General features: G+C 32.5%; 1 protein-coding gene and 1 non-coding gene across 3 annotated transcripts in view; one reads left to right on the forward strand and one right to left on the reverse strand.

Moving 5' to 3' along the window:
* ADK (adenosine kinase) overlaps nucleotides 1–24968 on the forward strand; it is a 531050-nt gene that overhangs the window by 213917 nt on the left and 292165 nt on the right. The window lies entirely within an intron of this gene.
* On the reverse strand, nucleotides 7653–7721 carry LOC123393030. Its single transcript, XR_006607732.1, has one exon. It is a non-coding gene; the product is annotated as a small nucleolar RNA SNORD2 (small nucleolar RNA).

Here is a 24968-nt window from a genome sequence, read left to right on the forward strand (position 1 = left end):
TCATTTCATCTTTCTCTGGTAGATTAAATTTTTGTATTGAAAGTTTATTACCGGGCGCCTGGGTGGCTCAGTGGGTTAGGCTGCTGCCTTCGGCTCAGGTCATGATCTCAGGGTCCTGGGATCGAGTCCCACATCGGGCTCTCTGCTTGGCAGGGAGCCTGCTTCCTCCTCTCTCTCTCTGCCTACCTCTATGCCTCTATGCCTACTTGTGATCTCTGTCAAATAAATAAATAAAATCTTTAAAAAAAAAAAAAGAAAGTTTATTACCATTTTGAACTGTATGCCACTAATGATATTGATAAGTCATTTATAGTTACAATAAAATTATAATATGGGTAGGCCTCATCTGTCATTGATTAATTAGCTTATAATTAATTTAAAGTAGTCTTAATTTTTATTGGTTTTCAGTTTCTAATCAATCTGACTTGAAACAATATTTTTTATATTTTGGGTTTTTTGCCTTAAAAAAATCTCTTAAATGTGGAAAGAAAACACTAAAATTAGGCAAATGCAAAGTTAAAAGTATTCTGTAATGTAAAAAAAAAGAAACAATCTTGTTTTTGAATGTTCAGTTTGATTTTGTGAATAAAAGTTCTTTAGGGATTTAAAAAATGCTTTTCTGAAATTTTTTTTAAAAAGGCATAAAACAGAAATAAAGCTTTAAAAATGCTCTAAATCCCTTTGCATTAAAAAAAGGTTTTCATTTTTTAAAAAAAGCATCACTTAAAAACAGTACTTACAATATGTATTCAACGAATTGGTGTATGGATTATAATATAAGCAACTAATTCTCTGGCTTTACTTAGTCTCTCTACTGATTACTGCTATTGAGTAAGAAGTTTCATATGGGAGTAGGAAAAAGTGAACTCATCATTCCCCTGAGCATCTGGAATAAGTTCCTGCCAGAAACAAGATAGTAATTTTTATCTTTTTATCAGTATACTGCCCTGAAGTGAATCACATGCACACACTCATTGATTCTCACAGAAAGATTCCAGTGTTTGTGTGATTTCTTTTGCTGGAAAAATTGCATGTCTTTGACTCCTACACAGGTCCTTTATAAGTAATAAAAATTTCCCCATTACACAGATCCTTCAACCTTAACATTTTTAAATAATTATCCATGAAGTCCTTGAATATTATTATATTATTATTGTTATTAAAATATTTGTTGTTTTGAATGAATATTACCTCTGAATACTGGTAATGTAAAAACATGAAGTTTACTTCAACTCTTCTGTGGCTCTTGTAAACCTCTTGGATGATAGAAAGAGTCATGACAAGTAACAGGTATGGTGGGAGCTCCCAAGATAGAAGGTCTTCTCCATACTCTGTCATCGGGTAGGTAAGTGATCCAGGGGAAGTGCTTCAGCTTCTTTAATCTATTAATTGATTATTTTAGTCTTGATTACTGAGGATCATTATGGTTCCAAAATTTCATGACATCTCTCCATTTTTAATGATATTGTTTTTTGTTAATCTACGTAAAAAACCCATATTGGATTCAAAGGGAAAGTTCTATTAGCACTTAAATTAAATTTGAGTTGCTAGATATCTTATTGCTTCTCACTTTACACTCACTGCTTCCACTGTGTGTGATGATTATTTAAGCCATATGCACTTAATGCATGAAGCGTAAGTAGAGGACTGTGGTAAATTACCAGAACTCATTATAAGTATTTATCCACTCTGTGGATTTGGTCAAACTTTTTCAAATTTTATATGCATATCTTGAGAGTTTGTTACTTGGCCAGACTCACGTGACTAGATACTGTGATAAGTAAGGCTAAGTGTTCAAGCCCAGTTTTTCCTGACTAAATTTATTTCTGCAAGTTCAACCTTTTCATCATTTCACTTTTTAGAATTATTAACAAAGTATATATATATATACATATGTGTGTGTGTGTATATCCGCATTTTAAAAACTTCTCTGTCTCTTGGAGGAATAATAAAATGATCCAAAAAGGAAGGACAACATCTTAGGTAATATATAAAGTATATACTTAGTCCTATGCAATCAAGAGTTAATTGATAGTGTTTGTGGACTAGGCTTAATTTTGTTTTATTATAAGTCCCTTCAGGGTAGTGGTTATCTAATGTGGCTTTTCTCTTCTTTCATGCTTAGTATATTGCTAGAAGTGTAGAGTGTGGGGCCAGATAAGTTGGGGAAGATTTACAGATAGAATTTTCAGAAGCTAAACAGAAAAACATACTGTCCTTAGAAGGTTTTTTTAATATTCAAATTTTTCATTAAGATATTTAGCTCTGCTCATTCAGGTCCATCTTTTTTTTTTCTTTTTTTTTTTTTCCTATTACAATTTAGTTCCTTCTACCTTGTCTTCAGTTCAGACTGGACAATGGGTCTCTATTCCTTCTAATTTTCATTATGTTTAAAACTGAGGTTTCCTCAAGTTTAGTTTATTAACAGTCATATGTTGGTAAATATGAGATACTATTTATAAATTTCCAATTCTTGGTTTATAGAATTACTCATTTATCATATAACTAAATACATATGTCTGCCAATCCACACTAAGAAATGCAGTTTACATCACTTCTGAGGATGCCTCTGTGCATATATTTAACTGAAAATTTTCATTAGTAATTTCTACCCTTAGTACATTGCAAGGCACTTTGGTTTTTTATTCTATTCTATTAGATATAAAAATGATGGTTGTGACCCATTTCATTATCATCCATCATTAGTGCATTGCATACTATTGCCTGAAAACCACTGAAAGATGTTGATTAGCATAAATGGATGAATCTTCTCCACCTTTTTCACGTAGTAGGTATTATTGGGTTATTTTATAAAATACTCATTTCCTAGGATGGTTTATATCTTGTTATAAATATTGGGGTTTTCGTATTTTTAAATTTTTTGTATCAGGCGAATCAAGAATTCTCCTGTTCAGTACATCTTTAGCAAGACTATTTCAAGTCTTTCTTTAAAAAAAAAAATAGATTTTATTATTTACTAGTCAGAGAGAGGGAGAGAGAAAGCGTGCATAAGCAGGGGGTGTGGCAGGCAGAGGGAGAAGTAGGCTTCCTGCTGAGCAAGGAGCCTGATGTGGAACTCAATCCCAGGACCCTGGGATCATGACCTGAGCTGAAGGGAGACGCTTAACCACCCGAGCCACCCAGTTGTTCCCTGTTTCAGGTCTTTCTGTCTCAAATAGTTCTTCTATATGCTATTCACTTCATTAGGCACCTTCCATCTAAACCTTATAATACTCATATAATTTCATTGCATCTGTTATTCTCCCCATTTAGAGATAGAAAACTGAGTGTTGGGAAATAGCTCAAAGATTTTTCAAATGCTTGAACAGTCTCTAAGCAAAGGCATTTACATTGCCAGTGTTTTATATAAGGAGAAATTCCTGGATAGTCAAACTAGCAACATGTCCTTCCTTGGAGACATCCCAAAATTAAAAATAAAAGATCTTACCTTTCCCTTCCTTTAGGAGATTTGCTTATATACTAGAGTAATGAGTAATCTTTCTTTATGGAGCAGAGTAGGAGCCTTCAGATCAGAGTTTCTTAGTTTTAGGATTACTCTTCTGTGCTGTTCTTTGCTGCATGTGCCAGTAATATCCAGCCTTCACTGCATTGCCCCGTGAGGATTGGAACTCAGGGAAATAGCACTAAGTTATTGCTTTGGCTGCTGTTTTTGCCATGAGCAATAAATTGTCTCTGATCCAGAGGTCTCATGTTCTTATGTCACTGAGTACGTGTGTGTGTGTGTGTGTGTGTGTGTGTAGAGAAAAAGAGAAAGAAACAGACAGACACTGGCTAATTTTTAGTGTAAATAGAATTGAATATCAGAACATTGATGGTTTCTGAATTAATACTTGTTTATAGGAAGTGCACGGTTGCATTGTTAGTAAGAGGCAGAACCTTAGGGGTGCCTAGGTGGCTCAGTGGGTTAAGCCACTGCCTTTGGCTCAGGTCATGATCCTCAGGGTCCTGGGATTGAGCCCTATATCAGGCTCTCTGCTCAGTGGGGAGCCTGCTTCCCATTCTCTTTCTGCCTTTCTCTCTGCCTCGTTGTAATACACCTCTCTCTCTCTCTGTCAAGTAAATAAATAAATAAATAAATAAATAAAGCAGAATTGTAGTTTGGCCTTAAGCATTACATAGGTGGATAACATAAGTAGAAAATATAGTGTTAATGACTACAAGTTGGCATACGCAGATATGATAAATTTTTTCTTTCACATTTGTACATTATGATCTATGACTGAATATTTTTCTCTCCCACCCTGTATGTTAAGCTAAAAGAAGATGGTAGACTGATATTGGGATATTTAGGGATGAAATTCTATTTGTATGGATAGAATATTATATATATATGTACATATATTTCATAATACATTGAAAAATAAGTATAATCACCTTTAATAATAATTCATTGAAAGAATCTACTTCATGCCCAGAGAATAAAAATAATTCTAGAATTTTTGAAGTTAACGTAGTTCTAAGTAGAATTATAATGCAAACTAAAAAACTGGACTTAACTTATCATTTATTTATGACAAAAGTTTAAAAACTAAATCTATCTCATAATTGTGACAGATGTAGAATTAGAGTATATCTATATTACTTGTTATGAAATTGCCTCATATCCATAAAAATTGATTTCAAATGACATGATTTTTGTAATCCTTTGGGTATTATTTATTAATGCTGCATTTTAAGGAGTAACTCATAATGTAAGTTGACTTTGTGGAACATTTAAGGGAAATTCCTTCATTTAGCATTAACATAGGTTTCTATGTGATGTATAGAACAGTTGATCTAACATTAACATCAATGTCTAATACAAATTTGTTCATTTATTTCAAATTTTTATACATAGGAGAATATAAAATAGTTCATGCAAAAGCATATGGATTAGTTCCTTAATGTAGTTTTATATTAAAAACCCCTTCATACCCTTTTAAATGTGTATGTAATTTGCATTACATATATTTCATAGTAAGAGATAAGAAACAAACTAAGCCTTTCATTCCCAGAGGTAGGAATTCTTTATCCTGTGTTTGGCTACATGAGAAAGATGAAGGTATTCTTGTTTTATATAAGCTATCATCAACAGACATCTATTACAGATACTACACCTTTACATATCATTCACAAATAGAGTGACATTGCCTGAAGTATACCTAGAACTGTCTGACATGGATAATTATGGAAAAAAATAACAACATACATAATTTTGTAAATACTGACTAGTTACTTAGGATATTCTGAATCATAGTTATTCCAAATTGCATATCATGCCAGAAGAAATCAAGATAATAACAGATTTAAGTGATGGATAGAAACTTGCATAAAATCATGCTGTTCGTACCCAGAGAGAATAACCCAGTTTTTCAAATGAAATTGGGGCCTCGACTTTTTTCAATTCTTTTGTTTGCTTTTAGTCACCTTTCTTTCTTATTTTCTTCAGAATTTATTTGAATAATTTATTCTTTTCTTCAGGCCCCTGCCCAATCTCCGATCCCTTTATCAGGAGACAACTTCTCAACTTCTCCTACTAAGCAATCATTTTAGCCATTAAAAAGTGTTCTCATTGTCTGAACCCTCTCTGCTTAAAATGCAGTAAGTTATTTTTTAGTCTTCATACTAAATACTCAGTACCTTTTGAAATTTTGAAAATAAATATTTTTAATATTTATAATAGAACATTTCCACTTAGCAGTTGTTCATACCCTAATACATAATATGGTATGGGTATAATTTCCTTTGTTGATTAACTGTTATTGTTTAATGCTGAAGTAATTGCTGGTATGTTTTCTCTGTTGTTCTCTTTTTTAAAAAATACCTTTTGCTTTCTAGTTAGTACTTGAAGAACATTTACCAAGTTAATGTGTCAGTTACGAAACAGATATATGATTGTTCTTGAAAAAAGAAAAAAAAATTTCAAATGACAGTGTTTTGGGCAATAAAACTTTTTCTTTGAAAGTGAAGGGATACTGGATTACAATCAGCATTTTTAGATATTTCATATGTAGAGAACCAATTAAAATTATAAGGTTGATATAAATATCAGTGTGCTATGAAACTTCACACTTTATATGTTCATGTCCCCAAACTGGAGTGTCTTAAGAAGCATGAAGAGCTCTCCAAATAAGTTTATGTATTGCTTTTCTGGTTATATTCTGTAGATTTTTTAAAATAATAATTCTGCAAGAAAGGCAAAGAAAATTTGCTTTGTAAATAGTGAAACCTGCAAATGCATTTTATGTTCTGTGACACTGTATATTGTATCTAGGTGGTAAGCTATAATCATTATTATAATATGCATTCAGAAAATATAAGCCAAAAGGTAAAATGATTGCTGTTCTGTAAATATGAAGTTTTAAGCATTAGTTGAAATCTAAAACAGTCAATGGATGCTTTAAGAATTTGCCTATTACCTTTACAGTTGAATTTTTGTTTAAGATTTTATTTATTTATTTAACAGACAGAGATCCCAAATAGGCAGAGAGACAGGCAGAGCCCGACGTGGGGCTTGATCCCAGGACCCTGAGACCATGACCCTAGCCAAAGGCAGCGGCCCAACCCACTGAGCCACCCAGGCGCCCCTACAGCTGAGTTTTTAAACTGTGGTTTATGTATTATCAGTTGGAATGGAGGTCAGTTTATGGACCTTTGGAGGCCCATAAATCCATTAAAATCATAATTTTTTTTTATTTTTATTTTTTTAATATAATTTTTTAAAATCATAATTTTTTAATGTGTGATTTTTTTTGGAGGATACTTAACTTTTATCATTTTCTCAAAAAATTCCAGACTTCAAAAATGGTTTAAAACCACTGATTTAAAGTCATTGATAAAGACCACAGGGGGTCTCACTATATATACAGTTAACCCTCATTATTTGTAGATACTGTATTTTCAAGTTCACCTACTCAGTAAAAATTTACTTGCAAACCCAAAATCAGTACTCAGGGTACTTCTGCAGTCATTCACAGATAAATAGAGCACCAAAAAGAAAAAAAGAAAGAAATCAAGTGATGTGCACATTATCATGACAGGTAACACTTTGCCTTCTTGTTTCATTGTACTATAGAACAAGTATCCTTTGCGTGGTGTATTTAGTGCCATTTTTTTTCATGTTTATGCTTTTTTTTCGGTGATTTTATTATTTAAAAAGACCACCAAGCATAGTACTGAAATGCAGTCTAGTGTTCCTAGGTGCTAGAGGGCTGTTAGGTGCCTTAGAGAAAAATTTGTTAGACATGCTTAGTTCTGGCATGTGCTTTTGATTGTGCATTCAGTGTTAACAAATCAAATATTGATATGTGTGTGTGTGTACCCTCATACACAGCTCTCTATATAGCTTTTTATATGTATGTATATAAATATAAATAAAACAATATCTCTTTAAACAAAAAGACACAAAAAACATAGTTATATAGTGATATTAACTTTTTGACAGAGAATGTAAGGAAGGCATTGCAGAACCCTAACCCTGTATTTCCACTAGGAGCAACTGTTCTGTATTCACAAATTAAAGCTGAGGAGGCTAAATTATATTGACCTTTTGAAGTCTTTTTTTTTTTTAATTTAACCAATCCCACATCAAATCACAACTTCTTGTTCACACCATGTATTCCATTTGGAACATTAATTATGCCCAAATAATCAAACGATCAGCAATGAGTATTCTCTTCATTTCAGGTCAGTCTTGAAAGATCATTGCCATCATTTCACTGAAGTCTTTCTATTTAAACTTAATATTCCTTGATTTACTTTTTTGTGAACATTTCATGACTTTAAATCAGGCTGTGCATCATTCATCTCTTAACATCTCATATCACATGCTTCTAACATAACCATGATAACTGCTATTGATTTAAGTGGACTCATATTTATACTTTTTAGCTCTGCCAGAATTCATTGGTTTTCTTCAGATTTCTACCTGAAATGTTCTTACTGTTCACCATATATTGGAATATAATACCATATTTTGCTAGAGGATTTTGGTAACGATATTTACAGTGAGTTCCTTGCTAATTTATCAATAGATAAAGAGTTAGAAACAGATCTTTAATAATTATAAACTGTATATTTGCATACTTGACTACATTCAGTGAATCAAATTATTCAGCACTAAAGGAATTTGAAGCTCCCTCTTTCTGACAATAAGTACTGGATTTATCCTCCCACCTGAAATAATAAAAGAAAAGCAATAGGGTGATGTCTGTAGATGCATAAAAAGCCTTTGACAAAATCTAACATTTATGCCTCATAAAAATCACTCTACACACTTGGAATATTGGGGAACCTCCAGCCCTATAGATAACATCTATGAAGAACTAATGATAACATTGTATTTGTTGTTGAAAGGCTGAATGTGTTCCCACTAAGGTTAGGAACAAGACAAGAATGTCTACTTTTACAAACACTTCTATTTAACATTGTAGTGGATGGAGGTTCTAGGCAGAGTCCTTAAGCAATAAAAAGAGAAGCATTTAGATTAGGAAAGCAGAAGTAAATCTGTCATTATTCACCAATGATTTGATCATCTATGCACATTACCCTATAGAATCTACAAAAAGGCCCTAGAGCTAATAATTGAGTTTCGCACATTTACAGAATTCAAGATCAGTATTTTCAATTGACTGTATTTGTCTTTAGTAATAAAAAATTTGAAATTTAGCAAAAAGCAGTGTTTATCATAGCATCTATAATATAGGGACAAATCTGACAAAAAAAAATATGAGACTTGTATACTTAAAACTATAAAACATTACTGAATGAAATTCAGTGGACAGATTTCTAAAATACATAACCAGTAGAATGATCCAATAAAGAAAAAACTGATTGATTGTATATTGGCTATATACCTAGGTCAAAACTTACATAATTTTATATCTTAAATTTGTACAAATAGGTTTCCATCATTTAAGCATCTGTAAAGCTATTAGAACAAATGAACAAACAAACAGAAAAGCTAAGGGAATTTGTGACCATGTTACACTGAATAGGTTGTCTGAAGTCAACTCAATTTTTATTCAGAAGATAAACCACTAAAAATGACTGAACAACACTGAACTAGTTAATGAGTGTAGTATAGATTATTCAATATCAAGTATCATTATTTCTTTGAAAATCAGATCTAGCTTAAGTATTCATAGGCTTGACCAACTTCATTACTTGTTAAAATACATTTGCCTACCACAATACTTATATTAGCACTCCAAAATCTGAGCAATATCTTTTGAACTTTTTTCTTGTTTCTTCTGATAAACAATTGGTTCAATAGATTATGGTTAGAAATGAGTTTGGGATATGCAGGTTTAGGATAGAAAGTATCTAAGAATTAAAGATTATATGTAGTAATGTTGAGGTATTTTAAAAATATTCTTGCAATTTGTATTGTGGAGATGTGGTAAACTGTTAGTTTCAGCATAGCTTTATTGATCACCTAGTACATTTTTAATCATATTTAATATTTAATTATTTAATTAAATATTAATATTAATATTTAATATTTCCTTTTCAAACAATGCATTATAATGAAAAATTCACAATGAAATGTGTTCATTAGCAGTTACATATTTGTGGTTTGGAAAAAATGTAAAATCAATTATGTTTATGTATTAGAAAAATCATAATCTAAAGTTCGCTGCCCCACCTATACCAAAAGATAAAGTCAATTCCCATCAACTTTCTAAAGTGGTTTAGATTTTTAACATATGAATTTTAAATGATGTGTATTTATTGTTTACTTATATTCAGGAAAAACTGGGAGGTTTAGCCATAATGCTGGCATATCCATTGATAATCAATGTATGAAAGTGATTGTTTTTTGGAAGGGAGAATTTATACATTTAATTAGTTATATGCTTTATTTTGTACATGTGTTGGCTCTCAAAGAATTTTCATTGTGTACCAATTATTTCTTAGAAATGAATTATCTTGGAATTGAAATATTCTAATTTTTATGGACCTTACAAAGTAGTTTTCTCTGACTATTAAACTTTTTTGTGTGTCTATTAATAACTTGTCATTTTTGATACTGATTGACTCCTGGGGGCACCATAGTGTTTATAGCTGTTAAAAGTGAACTAAATAAAGACTTAAAATTTTTGAAGTAATAGTTGCCTGTGTTTTTTACTATATTTTTTGTTACTTAGTGCCTCAATGATCACTTGTTATTCTTATTTAAATCCTATTACTGTCTAATAAATGAGACATTTATGATAATCAGTACTTCTTATTTTAGTAAAAATTCCACTCATATTTTCACATCAGTTATAGTCTCAGTCATTGTTTTTTCTTACTCTCCTCAGAACAGTGACTTTATATTAAATCTCAGCATGATTTTTACATGTACTTCAGATCCTTCCATGCTGAGTTAGTAGGCATTTATTGAATGCTTAATATTTCTTTATAGCATTGGTTTAGAGTAAGTTTCTTGAATTTTAAAGAATTTTAATCTCTGATTTTACTTTTTGAAGAAGTAAAACTTTTATGATTACTCTGTATTACTTCCAGTTCAAGTTAATAATAGTAGACATTATTTGAAAAACTAGGAAAAAACTCATGTAAAATGACAGTCCTGCTCTAATATATCCTTCCCAAGATAATTTAACATTTCTTCTTCAACAATCTTTTTTTTTTTTAATTGTGTTACTTATTTGGGTCCAGCAGAAGCTGGATAAGATGTACATTGAAATAATTTTTATATCTTTATAGTCTAAAGATGTTTAAGTGAATTTAATCATGACTCATGTAGGTATCTAGCAAGGATTCCCAAGCTGGAAAGATAAGGAATAATCTAACTGGTGGTGGCCTGACTTCATTGTTGTAGCCCAGTAATCATCCTAATTTCAGAGTTTGTTGAACTTGGTTCTTTTTTAGCCCCACTCTATCATATCTTCATGTTGTACATCATTATCCCTTATACTTCTATGTATGAAATCTAAAGTTCTAATATTCTGCTATGTAACTAAAGCTTCTCATCCTTTGTAATCTTTCCCTGACTTTTCTCTTATAGTTTCAGCTTTTTGGTTATGTAAATTCTCCTACCCCTTGTACCTCTGGGTTTCACTGCCTTCAGATAATAACATTCCACTGCACTTGGATAATGCATCTGACCTCACTTAAATTTTTCTCTCAATTTTTGTCAGTCCTTTTATTTTACAATGCTTGTCCACCAATTCTAGATCAGTCCAACTTACCATCCACCACTCTTGCTCCTTGGATATTGAGACTTTTAGGTGAAAATCATAATATTATACTGGTGGGTCCTTTTGCAGATTCTTGGTCTTCAAACCCTTACTTAGATCATCCTGTAACATTTTTGAAAATTGTAGATTTCTTTCTAGAAATTCTTTTGAAAATTAGTATGTCTTATATAATTTTAAGTAAATACTTTATTATTCATCCACTTGAAGGATACTCATTTCTAAAATAGGAATACATTCTAGGAAGTTGAGAAATGTAATTGATAGGTGAAAACACTATTTTGTTTTATACTACTTGCAAATAGAAATGTGTTCTTTTATTTATCACCTGAGATGAGTAGAACAAACTATGTGAAAGAAAATCTGCAATACACATACTACTTTATGACACAGAGGTGTTTTATGATATGCAGGTTAAGCACTTCAAAATGTGAAAGCAAGTCCATGATTTTGATAATACTCATTATGTAACATGATGATAGTAGGGTAAGCTTTGTAAAAGGTGTATGGGAATTCTCTGTATTCTGCAACTTTTCTCTAGGCATAATATTATAAGTAAAAAGTAAAAAAAAGTCTGTTTTAAAAATAAACTCGTTATTTAGAATAGTTTTGGAAACATTTCAAAGGTAGTATAAGAGAGTTCCCATGTAATTCTTACCTAATTTCCCCCCTTGATGTTAGTTAATTAATTAAAAAATCATTTTCAGAGCACCTATAATAGCTGAATACATTTTTTTTTAAGATTTTATTTATTTATTTGACAGACAGAGATCACAGGTAGGCAGAGAGGCAGGCAGAGAGAAAGGGGGAAGCAGGCTCCCTGCGGAGCACAGAGCCCGATGTGGGGCTCGATCCCAGGACCCTGGGATCACGACCTGAGCTTAAGGCAGAGGCTTTAACCCACTGAGCCACCCAGGCGCCCCAAAGCTGAATACATTTAGTAAATTACTCATTCTAACTCTTTAGATACAAACTTTCCCACTGATTAACAATTTTAGTACTTTTTTCCTTTTATTTTGGAAGTGATTTGACAATTACTTCTGTTAATATAATTTAGATTGAAACGACTAATTCCTTATTATTCTTATATTTTATATTATAATATTAAAATTTTTTCTTATTTCTTATATATTTATATAAATATTATTCCTTATTAAATGCCTAGAGAAATTTTAAATGTTCCATTTTTGTGACATTTGCAAATCTTTCATGCTGTACTTCAAATATTAAATTCAATTGCTGTCACTTCATCAAATTGCCAAACCCTTACTCTGAATTTTTTAATGTAATTCTATAGAAATTAAATAAATAGAATTATTTATTCCCCTCGGGAAATCATATCACAGTGTAATCATATTAGCATACCAGTTATATAAAATTTATATATAAAAACTGATATGAAAACTAAATTTCCTAAAGAATGTGTATTTTTTAATTATCTAAAATTGAATTTTAAACCCATTCAATGAGTCCATTTATGTGTAAGACATTTTTCTAGGCATTATAAGGAGTGACACATGTCTGCATCTATGGTACTTTCTGTTTATTCTCTAATTGTAATTTTTCTATGTATTTGTTCAAAGCTTTATTTCCTGTATCATCTTACCCTGTTCTCAGCAAGCAACTTCATATCCAGCTCTCCAGATATAATAGAAATCATCGGATTTCAACTTCTTAACCTTTTCTCCCTGTTGTCTTCAAACGTGTTTGTATAATTGTCTTTTGAGCTTTATTCCATTTTCTTTTTCATTCTCTAGAACCTCAAACTGTTATCCCCCTCTCCCTTCACTGCCAGATGCATAGAGAGCATATTATCAATTTTTTTAAAGATTTATTTATTTACTTTAAAGATAGGGAGCAGGGGTGCCTGGGTGGCTCAGTCGGTTAAAGCCTCTGCCTTCGGCTCAGATCATAATCCTGGGGTCCTGGGATCAAGCCCCGCATTGAGCTCTCTGCTCATTGGGGAGCCTGCTTCCTCCTCTCCCTCTGCATGCCTGCCTACTTGTGATCTTTGTCTGTCAAATAAATAAATAAAATCTTTTAAAAATTAAAAAAAATTTTAAAGTTAGGGGGCAAAAGGAGAGAGAGAAAGAATCCTAAGCAGACTCCCTGCTGAGTGCAGAGCCCAATGCTAGACTCTATCTGAGAACCCTGAGATCATGACCTGAGTGGAAACCAAAATTCTGACCCATAATCGACAGAGCCACCTGGGTATCCCAGTACTATACATTTATTATCACCACCACTCAACCTCCCACTCATTGTTTATTCAATAACTGTGGTCTGGGATCTCAATTTTTTTTAATTATTAGGTTCAATTAGCCAACATATCATTAGTTTTTGATGTGGTGTTCAACGATCCATTAGCTGCATATAACACCTAGTCTTTTTTTTTAACTAATTTTTAAATTTTTTTATAAACATATTATGTATTTTTATCCCCAGGGGTACAGGTCTGTGAATCGCCAGGTTTACACATAACACCTAGTCTTATCTTTCTTTGGAAACGTGTATTTTTTACAAAGGTCATAATAATATAATTGTCAAATCAAATGTTTAAAAATCCAGATCCTAATTGACCCACTTGAGGTTATTTAATTTGTTGATTAGTCCCTCAGTTTTGAAACTTAACTTTCTTTCATTATCTTTCATGAAAAAGTGACACTGTTCATTCTTTGCTTATTAACTCTTTGATGGTCCTTTCTCTGTACCCTTTACTGATTACCTTTCTCTGTCAATTTTCAGTATTTATAATCTCATAAATTATAAAGGTATAAAATACATTAAAAAGCCAAAAAGATTTTAGGTGAAGGAAAAGAAACAAAGATGAAAGGAAACAAGGAAAATATTTGCAAGATATATCAAAGAGCATGTCCCTAATATGAAAACAGATTCTTGGATTCTTGGGATCATTAAGATAAAAAGAAAAACCCAACTGAAAAGTAAACAGAGATATGATGGGTAATTCAGTTTATATGAGAAATATGAATTGTTTATAAGTAAATAAAAAGCTCCTTTAATTAATAATAAAAAATACAAGTTAAAATAAAAGTTTACCATATTTGTTGTCGCATTGTTAAAAATAAACTGATTAGAATTCAGTGTTAGAGAAGATGAAAAGAATTCTTGTATTCCCTTTTATACTCTTCTGTAAGGTACACCTATCATAAGGTACGATGGAGCAATTTGGCAGTTTCTTGCCAAATTTAATGTGCACATAATCTTTGACCCAGTAATTTCTAGTTAAAGTATCCAATAAAAATAGTTATGTGCATAAGTATTAGTGAAAATATGAAGCCAGTATTTATAATTTAGAAAACTGAAGATAATCTAAATGTTCAATAGCAGGGAAGGAAATTATAGTCAATATGATATATCTATATATGAAATACTAAGTCACCAAGATAAAAAGTTAAAATACCTCATTTAGTGAATGTCTGTTATATATTTTAAATCTGTGTTTTAAAATGTATTAATCCAAGTCAATTGAAGATCACAGAGGTTTTACATTTAGATTTTGATCCAGCTTGAAGTATTTTTGTTTATATTATAAAGAATGGGTTGAAGATTTTTTTTTATATGACCATCTGGTAATTCTAACATCATTTGTTGAGAAAACTATTCTTTCTCCAGTGAATTACTTTTGCACCATTATCAGGTTTAGTTGTCATAGATTCAAGAGTCCTGCAATTTACCCATCCATGATCAGCTAATTTTTGACAAGGATATCAAGATAGTCCAGTAAAGAAAAAAAATTGCCTTTTCAACACATGATGCTAAGAAAATGAGGTATTTACATACAGAAAAATTGAGTTGTACCCCTATCTCACACCATATGCACAATTTTTGGTTAGGATGTTGAGAAATTGTGCTGGTGGGATTTTAAAATAGTGCAGCTGCGGATCACGTGGTGGCTCAGTCATTAAGTGTTTCACTCTTGGTTTTGCCCTGGGTCATGATCTCATGATGGGACATGGGTTGAGCCCAACTTTGGGCTCTGCATCTGGTGGGGAATCTGCTTGAACATTCTCTCTTTGTCCCTTTCCCCACTCACACATATGCTCACTGTTTCTCTAAAATAAATAAATCTTTAAAAATCAAACAAAAAAAAATAGTGCAGCTGCTTTGGGATATAGTCTGACATTTCTTCAGAAGGCTAAAGATACAGTTACTGTATGACTCAGAAATTCTGGAATATACCCAAGAGACATCAAAAACGTATGTACATAAAATCTTGTACATGAATGTTCATAGCAGTATTTGTCATAATAGCAGGAAAGTGAAAACAACTCGTGCCCATCAACTGATGAATGGATAAGTAGAATGTGGAACATCCATCTGATAGAATATTGGCCATAAAAGAAATGAAGAACTGATTCATGCCACAATATGGAAGAATGCTGAAAACATTATGTTAAATGAAAGAAGCCATTTACAAAAGCCCATATATTTTATGATTTCGTCTCTGAAATGTCCTAAATATGCATATGTATACTGACAGAAAATATATTAGTGGTTGCCCAAGGCTTCTGGGTACAGGGGTTTGGGTGTGATGACTAAGTTTTAAGGGGTTCTTTGTTAGGTGTTGAAAATATTTTAAAATTAATGTAGTGATGCTTGAACAACTCTGAATATATTAAATGCCATCGAGTTGTACTCTTTAAATATGAATTGTATTGTGTGTGGACTGTATCTCAACAAAGCTGCATGTTAAAAACAAAAAAAATCCTTTGGTCTATTTAACTCTTCTGTCCATACATGACTTACTGTGGTGCATTGGTCATTTGCAAAGTTTTTTTTTTTTTTATGAAGATCTTAAAAATGTAAAATGTCTCATTTTTCAGTATCACTACCAATCTCAAGAAAATGGTCTTTTCTGTATTGGAAATCTCACTGTGGTGTGTGAGTTTTACACAATTATAATTTTCAGTTGAGAGCTCAAATTTTATTATTAGCAATGTTCCTGACAGTTATTTTTTTAAGTGGCAGTCTTCCTTTTTTCATTTTCAAGAAAAGTGTCTGCCAAATACCCATGTCTGAATAACTATCATTTGTCTGTCAATCATTTTTTTCAAATAAAAAGTTGTTTTTTTTTTTTTTAATAAAAAGAGTAGTTCGAAACTCAACTGCGCAAGTGCTTTTTTTTTCCCCTCAGGAAACCATTGTATTTCATTCATACACAGAGAATTAAAAAGATGTGTATGTAAGGTCATTGTTTAATAAAAATCAATGATTTTTACTGCTTCTTCAAAAAATTCTTAAATTTAGCACAATTTTAAAATTAGCACAAGGTTGTGATAAATTCAGTGACTGCTACCACAGCTTGGTTCTACTGTCCTTTTTTTGTTCCTAGGTACCAAGAGTTTCATATTGAAATTTGCAGTATGAAAGCAAATGTCAACATAGTAAAAATGCAAATAGCATCTCAATATTGTGAAAATTGAAAATTAAAAAAGTTGACTTTGTGGATACCCTGACAAGTTCTCAGGGTCTTCCAGGGGTCTTCTGATACTTTTTCAGTAGCTGATTCTCAGTGATTTTTCTCTATTCCTGACCTCTTTCTGGAACTACAAACCTAATTTGCAATAATCCTATAGGTATCTCTACATTAATATCTTCTTAATTCTGTATATTCAGACCCTGTGGTTTTTATTGTACTGGCTCCTGTGTTCTTATATTATCTTTTCCTGTTAATGACATAACCATCCATCAGTCATCCAATGAGAGACATCATAGTCATACTCAACCTACACTCTCCCACACATCCCACATTTAATCAGTCCCAAATCTTGTTCTTTTTGCCTAAAAAAAAATGTTTCTTATGTCTGTCCCCTTCTTTCTTTATAATTCTTAATGTTGAGATCTTTCTTTTCTTAATACCACCTAGTTTGGTAATTGGTCTTCCTGGGACCCACCCTGGTCTCTTCTTGTTTTTGTCGAAAACAGTGCAATGTCTTGGATTTTACCCCGCTTACAAGCTAACAAATTAGTCTTCCACAGTTTCATAGATGCTGACAGAAGACAAGAGCCCACTGTGTCAGAGACAAATGAATTTTTCTCAAAGCACAGCAGGAAACGTGAGTTTCATATTCCCATTGGTTCTGCTTGTCTCCCCAGTCACTCAGGGCAATGTGGAGATTGACCCAGGTGGAAGTTGTGTTCACAGTTTATATCACAATTCAGTAATCTTGAACTTAAGAAACCCCAGTCTTTAAAGGGGCTTCTTGGACACCTGCCCAACCTTTACTCTGAGATAAAGTCACTATCTTTATCTTTTAAGGCTGTTTGCAATTTAAAAAAAAAAAAAAAACAAAATTTGATAGACCTATAGAGACATGATAGACCCATGGAGAATTGTTTCCCAACATTTTTTTGGTTTGTTTTCTGAACACTGTTGCCAAAACTATCTACCTAAAATACATTTTTATCATGTAACTCTGATTCCAGCCTGCTTTTCAGTATTATGGATGACTAGTCTATTGTAAAATATGCTATTTTAGACTCTGTGCTTTACTGATTCCCTGAGTAAGCTTTGAACATAGTATTCCTCTGTGTTTTTACACGTATTTTTCTCTCTGTGTAATGTACTTTTCTTTTACTTGTTCTCAGCCTGGTCAAATCTTCAACCTTCAAAAACCAGCTTGTCATTTTCTTTGACATTTTCATTACTCTTAAACTTCTTGGTGCTCTCAGAATATTTTGTGCATGTCCCTCTTGTAATGCTCATTGTATTTTAATTGTTTCCATGCTGCCTCTTCAGTAGACTGTGAACTCCTTAAGGTTTTATTTGAGCTGGTATTCCCTCATAGAGTACTTTAGATATAATAAGAGTATAATAGAAGTTTATTGGATTAACAAGTATATAATTCCATGGTGTGTGCCCAGTAACATTTTTATACTGATGATGTTATAATTGAGCTACTGATAAGATTCTTCTTGAGTTATTTGCATGTAAATCTTTTTCATGAAAGAACTCTTTACATTTTTTAATTGTCTGATGTTACTGTGTAGTAATCATATACTTTGCAAAAGTATATGATTATTATTCATTGCTATTTATTTTATTGTAAGAATAGATACAGTGTGAGCCCAACAGAGATATGAATATACCTGGGAAATTGTCCTGTGATTCACCTGGCCTCACAAATTAATAATTGGTCCTATGGTATATTTATTATCACTTATTTATACTTGGTGCATAGGGAGGCTCAAAGCTAATGTCTCTTAGATTCAATCACGAGAGGCCAGAATAGCATAAGCACCTCATGGTATGATGAGAATGGCAAAACGAGCTTCTTGAAAGACATATGGCATCCTCACTCTGAACGGGAAATAGCATCAACACATCGTTAATACGGATTTGAAAGCCAATGAAGATTGCTCTTGTATTTGCAAAGTGCTGCAGTTTTTCTGTGTGTAGCCTTCTTGGTATTTTAAATGCTTATATTCTTTATCTAAATTAAAGGAGTATGTGTATTATTTCCTATCTCTATGGTCGTTACTCTCTCAAGCGCTGCCATCCTTGTGACAAACTTTCAGATCTTTTTCTTATTGATTTTTGAGAGTGCTTCATATATTAAGAATATTGACCTCTTCTGTGCACCCTCTGCTCCCTGCCACATACACACACTTTTTCCTGGGTAGTGATCTTAGGTTTGTATCTGGTCACAACTATCAGTATTTTCTTTTGTACTAGTAGCATTCATTTAGGACATCTGTGTTTTAAAGTTTTGAAATAAGTTGGTGAATTTCCTACATTTCTGTATTTTTCACATTTTTGGTTAATGGGTAAGGGGAGTTCCTCCCCCCAAATGACTAGGTACTTATCCTAGCTCAGTGTATTGAATAATTTGTTCTTTTGCCATCTCTATGAATCCTATACTATATTGCCATAGGTAATTACCATTGGGTCTGTGTTTGAATTCTGTCTTTTCTCATTGATTTCTTTCTGTGTCAGTACTACATTGTTTTAATTGTAGTTGCCAAATAATACTTTTTAATACCTGGTAGTAAATCCTTCCTGGCCCTCTCCACATGATTTTTTTTTTTTTTCTTAAGTAAACTCTACACCCAACATGGGGCGTGAATTCAAAACCCAGAGAACAAGTATTATGTGTTTTACTGACTGAACCAGCCAGGTGCCCTTCTGCTATCATTATTACTCATTCTTTTCAGAATGTACTTTACTGTTATTCCCTCAGATGAATTTAAGGATCCTACTGATGTTTTCAAAATATCACGTTGGGATTTATAGTTTTACTAGTGAGATAATATTTTTATAATAAACTTCTTAGAGTAAATGTTTGTCTTTTTCTACGTCGGGATTTTCATTTTAATTTCCACTTTGTATGTATGCATATTACTTTTTATTACAGAAAATTTCAAACCTACACAGGAGTAGAATAGTATGGGGGAGTCTGAGTGACTCAGTCGGTTATATGTCTGACTCTTGATTTCAGCTCAAGTTGTGATCTCAGTCAGGGTCTAGAGATTGGGGCTCTGTGCTCAGCAGAGAGTCCCCTTCAGATTCTCTCTCTCCCTCTGCCCCTCCTCAAATAATAAGTAAATGTTTTTAAAAATAGAATAGCATAACGAACCTCATGTACCCATTATCTAGCTTCGATAAATATCAGCATTTGGCCCAATTTTTTTCTTCTTCTCTTAAGAGGTTAAGTCCCATTTCTCTGGCCATTTCACCTATTAGTACTCAGATTGCCTGTCCAAGAATGACACTTTAAAAAAAATACTATCACCTTAAAATATGAATTTCTTAATTCTATTTAATATCCAGTTCCAATTCAGATTTTCATAATTGTTTTATAAATACACATTTGTGATAGGTTTATTTGAATCACGATCTAAATAAAAATCAAACATTGCATTTATACTTCGTATTATTTAGTTAGTAATCCTCCTTTCCCCTCTCATGTATTTATTTTTAAAGATTTTGTTTATTTATTTATTTACTTATTTTTGCAAAGACACAGGGAGAGAGGAAACACAAGCAGGGGGAGTGGGAAAGGGAGAACAGGCTTCCCACCGAACAGGAAGCCCATTGCAGGGCTCCATCCCAGGACCCTGGGTTCATGACCTGAGCTGAAGGCCGATGCTTAAGTACTAAGCCACCCAGGAACCCTTGCTTCCCCCTTTTTTAAGTTTTATTGTTGTTGTTTTGTTTTGTTTTTTAAAAGAAATGGGTTCATTTGTAAAGTGTCTTACTCTGTATTTCATTATTTGCTTCCTATTTAGTCTTTGCTTATAGTTAGAGCTAGAGATTTGTTTAGATGCAGCTTTTCTTTCCTTAGGCAAGAATCTTAAAACTGATACTCTGTTATTTTTATTATATCTCATTTGTAATGCATCATATCTTTTTATTCCACTTTCAGTGATGCTAATATTGATCAGTGGCTTCAGTGTGATTTCTTCTTGGTACTATTCTATGTAGAAATTTTTCCTTGTTGTTTTTCCAGTAAGTTATTAATAGTATATGAGAAACTTTTAAATATGTGTTTCAGTAACTGAATATCTTACTAAACTCTCTTTACTATTTCTAATAATTTTTCAGTGGATCCTCTTCAGGGATCATTACAGAATAGTAGTTTAAACTTGGACTTTGTAAAATGTTTAGATTCAAATCCTGGGTTATTTACACTTCCTGTGCCTCAGTTTCTTCATCTGTAAAAGGGATATTATAAGTGTACCTATCTCATGGTTTATAGTTAAGAGTGAGTTGCTTTCCATAGTATTGCAGAACTTAAGAATGTTGGTAAGTTTTCCTTTTTTTTTTTTGCAGATTGTGACTTATATTTTTATCTTTTCTGTGTTTTTAGTGCTTTATTTAGTTCCAGGATATAATTATGCTAGTCATAACACTATTAAATAGTGGCAGTGGTAACATGAATCCTTTCAGTAATATTAATAGGTAAATTTGTGGAAGAATTATTTTATTCTCTTTTTATTCTTGTTTTAAAATAAATGTGCTGTTTTAGGAATATATGATGTATAGCATATAAATAAGTGTTTGACATCTTTTGATCACTCTTTTGCTATCTCTTAATTTGTTATTAACATACAGTTCATTAAAAAAAGATACAATTCATCAAATATCTATTGAGTATCTACTTATGTGTCAAATGCTGGGGATGCATTGCTGAGCAAAAGATTAAAATTTCCTGCCTTCAAGAAGCTCATATTTTCATTGAATGGAGAAACATAGTGAATGAGGAAATTAGAATAGGGATAAAAAGTAAAAGCATGTGGTGTTGGGAATGTTGGAACAAAAGAGACATTTTACAATATTAAGTGGGATGTGTGGGAACAGTTTCCTTGAGAAGAAGAGATTTGAATACAGACTTTCAAGATGAGGAAAGAGCCATCTGGCTAGCTGAGGAAATCCAGTCTAGTAGAGATGTCAGCAGTTGCTAAGGGAGAGCTTGCTTGGCATGTTGCAGAATCCTATAAGGAGTTGAGTTTGGTTGGAGCAGAATATGACAAGTGCAGGAGATGAGGTTAAAGAGACAGCAGGAGATAAAGGAGAGTGACTTGATCCTGTAGGGCTAATAGACTAATGTAGGGATTTTTGCTTCTTAAGGAGTGATACAGAGAGCATTGTAGGATTTGAGCAAAGGAATGGCATCCACTGACTTAATATTTTAAAAGGAAAATGTTGAGGATGGAAATAAGGATATTAGGAAACTATTGCAACAATCTAAGCAAGGGGTTATAGTAACTTAGATGGTTGCTAGCATTGGAATTAATGAAAAGTGTTGAAAAAAGTGGTTAAAATCTGGAAATAATGTAAGGATAGAACCAAGAAGCTTTTTCAAAGGACTGGATAGGGATGTGAATAATACCTAATTAATCTTACTTTCTCTACTTGTGTTTTTTTTTTTTTACTTTCTCTACTTTTATATACAGTATAAAATCCTTTTATATACAGTAGCAGAAGTGACCCATATTTAAATTTGATAATTTTGCTTTTTTGTTTAAAACCCTTCAGTGACATTCTGTTGCACCCTGAATAAAATTTATTCTCCTTCACATTTCCAGCGAGGTGCGCATGTTCTGAAACTTATATATTTTTCCAAATTTATCTTAACTACTCTCCACGTCCCTCGCTGAACTTTAGCCACACTGCTTTTCAATTTTTTGAATATGCTAACCTCTTCCTTGCCTCAGAAGATTTTGCAGTTGGTATTTCTGTTTGGAAAATTCCCCAACCCCTAAGCTCACTCTGTACCTGATTAGCTCATTGCATATTTTGTGTCTCAATTTAAATGTCCTTAGATCTATTTAAAGTAGATACTTTTCATTGCCCGTCTCTCTCACCCATTGTCCTTCTCAGCCATTTGTTTTTCCTTCACAGCATTTCTTACAGTTATTTTGTTTAATGTTTTTGTTTGTTTTGCCTTATGTTTTGCTCTGCATGGAATCTGTATGAGACAGCAACATGTCTGACTTGTTTAATTTTGTATTCCAGTGCCAGCCAGGTGACTGGCCTATAGATGCATTCAACAAATAGCTTTAGAGTTGATTGACCAATAAAAATAATGAACAAGTGAATAAAGAATATATTTATATTATATGCTAGGGTAGCAGTCCTGGAGATTACACCCAAGTCAGATTTTGGTTTAATCTTGTTATTTTGATATTCTCCTTCTTTAATCAGCCATTGCATATTGCTTATTGTAAGATGGTCATAAGTGGTTCTTTATCACTAGAAGAATATTTCATTATTGAAATTCATTTAATTATTGTCTATGCAAACTCTTATATTTCAGAAGACAACTCTACTCATACAGTTATGCTACTTGTCAGGGAGATGGTTAAAAGAAATCTGAAACAGTAGCTTGAAAGATGTCCCTTACCTCCACTCAGTTTTTTCCTTATTCTAAAGGAAGAAAGAGAAAAAGAGAAATCTATGGTGTGAGTTCAGGTTTACTACCGTAAGTGTTTAAGAAAGGGCCCTGTTACCATAACAACAAATGCATGAATTTCAAGAGGAAAATTTTCAGCATATGGTACTGATAAAATTATAGCATTCTTATTCTCTTAGTATAGAATTCCTCTTTGTCAAGTTAAAAAATACATTCTGAAGACCCCTATTAAAATTAATTTTTAAATGTTTCTATGATATTGTTTTCATGTCACTTACTGTAACTTAAAATTATACCAAAAGAATATACTTTCATAATTCTGCATGTAGAAAATTAAGCATTTGATTTGACATTAAAAATTATTTTTAAATCTATATTAGATCTTTGCTTAAATGGTAAATAAAGTGGTAAACAGTTTAATGTTTTGACAATAGAAAACGACTTGCCACTTTATAGATTCCTTTGCCTTAAATGCTTTCTAACTCCAGTGGAGGAAAGCTGTTAAGCTTTAAGTGCTCTGTCATATTTGCAGGCTTTTATAGTAGAAGAGAACAGCAGTGAGCAATGATGATGGAAAACGATGGCAGGTAGACTTAAAACACCATAAAGCACAGACGATTGTGTGTAATGCCTTGAATTGGATCCTTTTTGAATGAAATGATCAGCCATATGTGCCACCCTTATGGACCCTGAAAGAAGAGGAGAAGAAATGTGCCCTAATGCTAACTGTGCATGAAATTGCAGTGTTAGGAGATATTGACCAGATGTTTCAATCTCAACAAATAGCTTGTTATGTGACTGAGTGAAAATATCTTTGCTGCTTTGATCACATATACCTTGAAGGAAGGGGTAATTTAATAGAGGCTGTCATAGTTCATCATTGTCAATAAACTTTGACTTGACCTTTGCCTTATGTTTTTGATGTTGCTGCTGATAGGTGTTGATGGGCAGATGTTTACTGCCTTGAGGGATTTTGCTTTTTACAACATGTATGTTAGAAATAGTAAAGAAGAAGGATTTTCCTCAATTCTTTTCTTCCTCTTTGGTTGTTAGTTGCCATGCTTCTCTCTGGATTTTGTAGAATTTCTGGGCAAATGCAGCAAGTGACATTCTTTCCTCTAAAGACCACGGTGCTTTCTCTCTAAAGGTTTCTTACCCTCTTCACCTTTCTGTACTAGTTTTAATTGGCCATGATAAAGTTCTATTTGGATTTTCTCCTTGATGTATTTGCCATATATTCTTCAGTTCTTTTCATAGCTTGAAGTGATAGATCTTTTAGAAAATCACCATAGTTTTCTGACTTTTACAGTGAAGGATAATGATAACCAGAGAAACTAAATACTTCTACAAGGTTACACAGTTATTCTTTTTCAAGCCAGTTAGTTTTATGACTGAGGTCTGATGACACTTATTCCATGATTTTTTTCACTTCCCTTTCTTTCCTCCTATCTGGAGTAATGATTGAAAGTATACCTTCTGAAATCATACGACTTAAGTTCTGCCACTGACCTACTGACTCTGCTTCCTCACCTATGAATTGGAATAGTATTTACCTTATGCCTGGTGGTTAAGATTAACTGAGAGATAACTTAGGTAAAGAACTAGCATAATAGCAAACATATGGTAAGTATTCACTAATTAAGCTCTTAAGTACAGTTTTTTTTCTAATTCACCTTTGGCTAATTATAGTGGTTTTTTGTTTTGTTTTTTTTGTTTTTTGTTTTTTGTTTTTTTTTTTTGCTAACCTTTGGTTTAATTTGGTTTTAGTGCAGTTTTTCTTAAGTTGCTTGGAGAAGGTGTTTGGAACATATGCAAAAAATCATAATATGATTTAGAAATTAATGTTAAATTATAATAAATATAGGGGTGAATAAAAATGTCCTTAAACTCC

Source organism: Mustela putorius, unplaced genomic scaffold, assembly GCF_011764305.1.
Source record: "Mustela putorius furo isolate JIRA1106 unplaced genomic scaffold, ASM1176430v1.1 tig00000698_pilon_pilon_pilon, whole genome shotgun sequence".
NCBI classification, from domain to species: domain Eukaryota; kingdom Metazoa; phylum Chordata; class Mammalia; order Carnivora; family Mustelidae; genus Mustela; species Mustela putorius.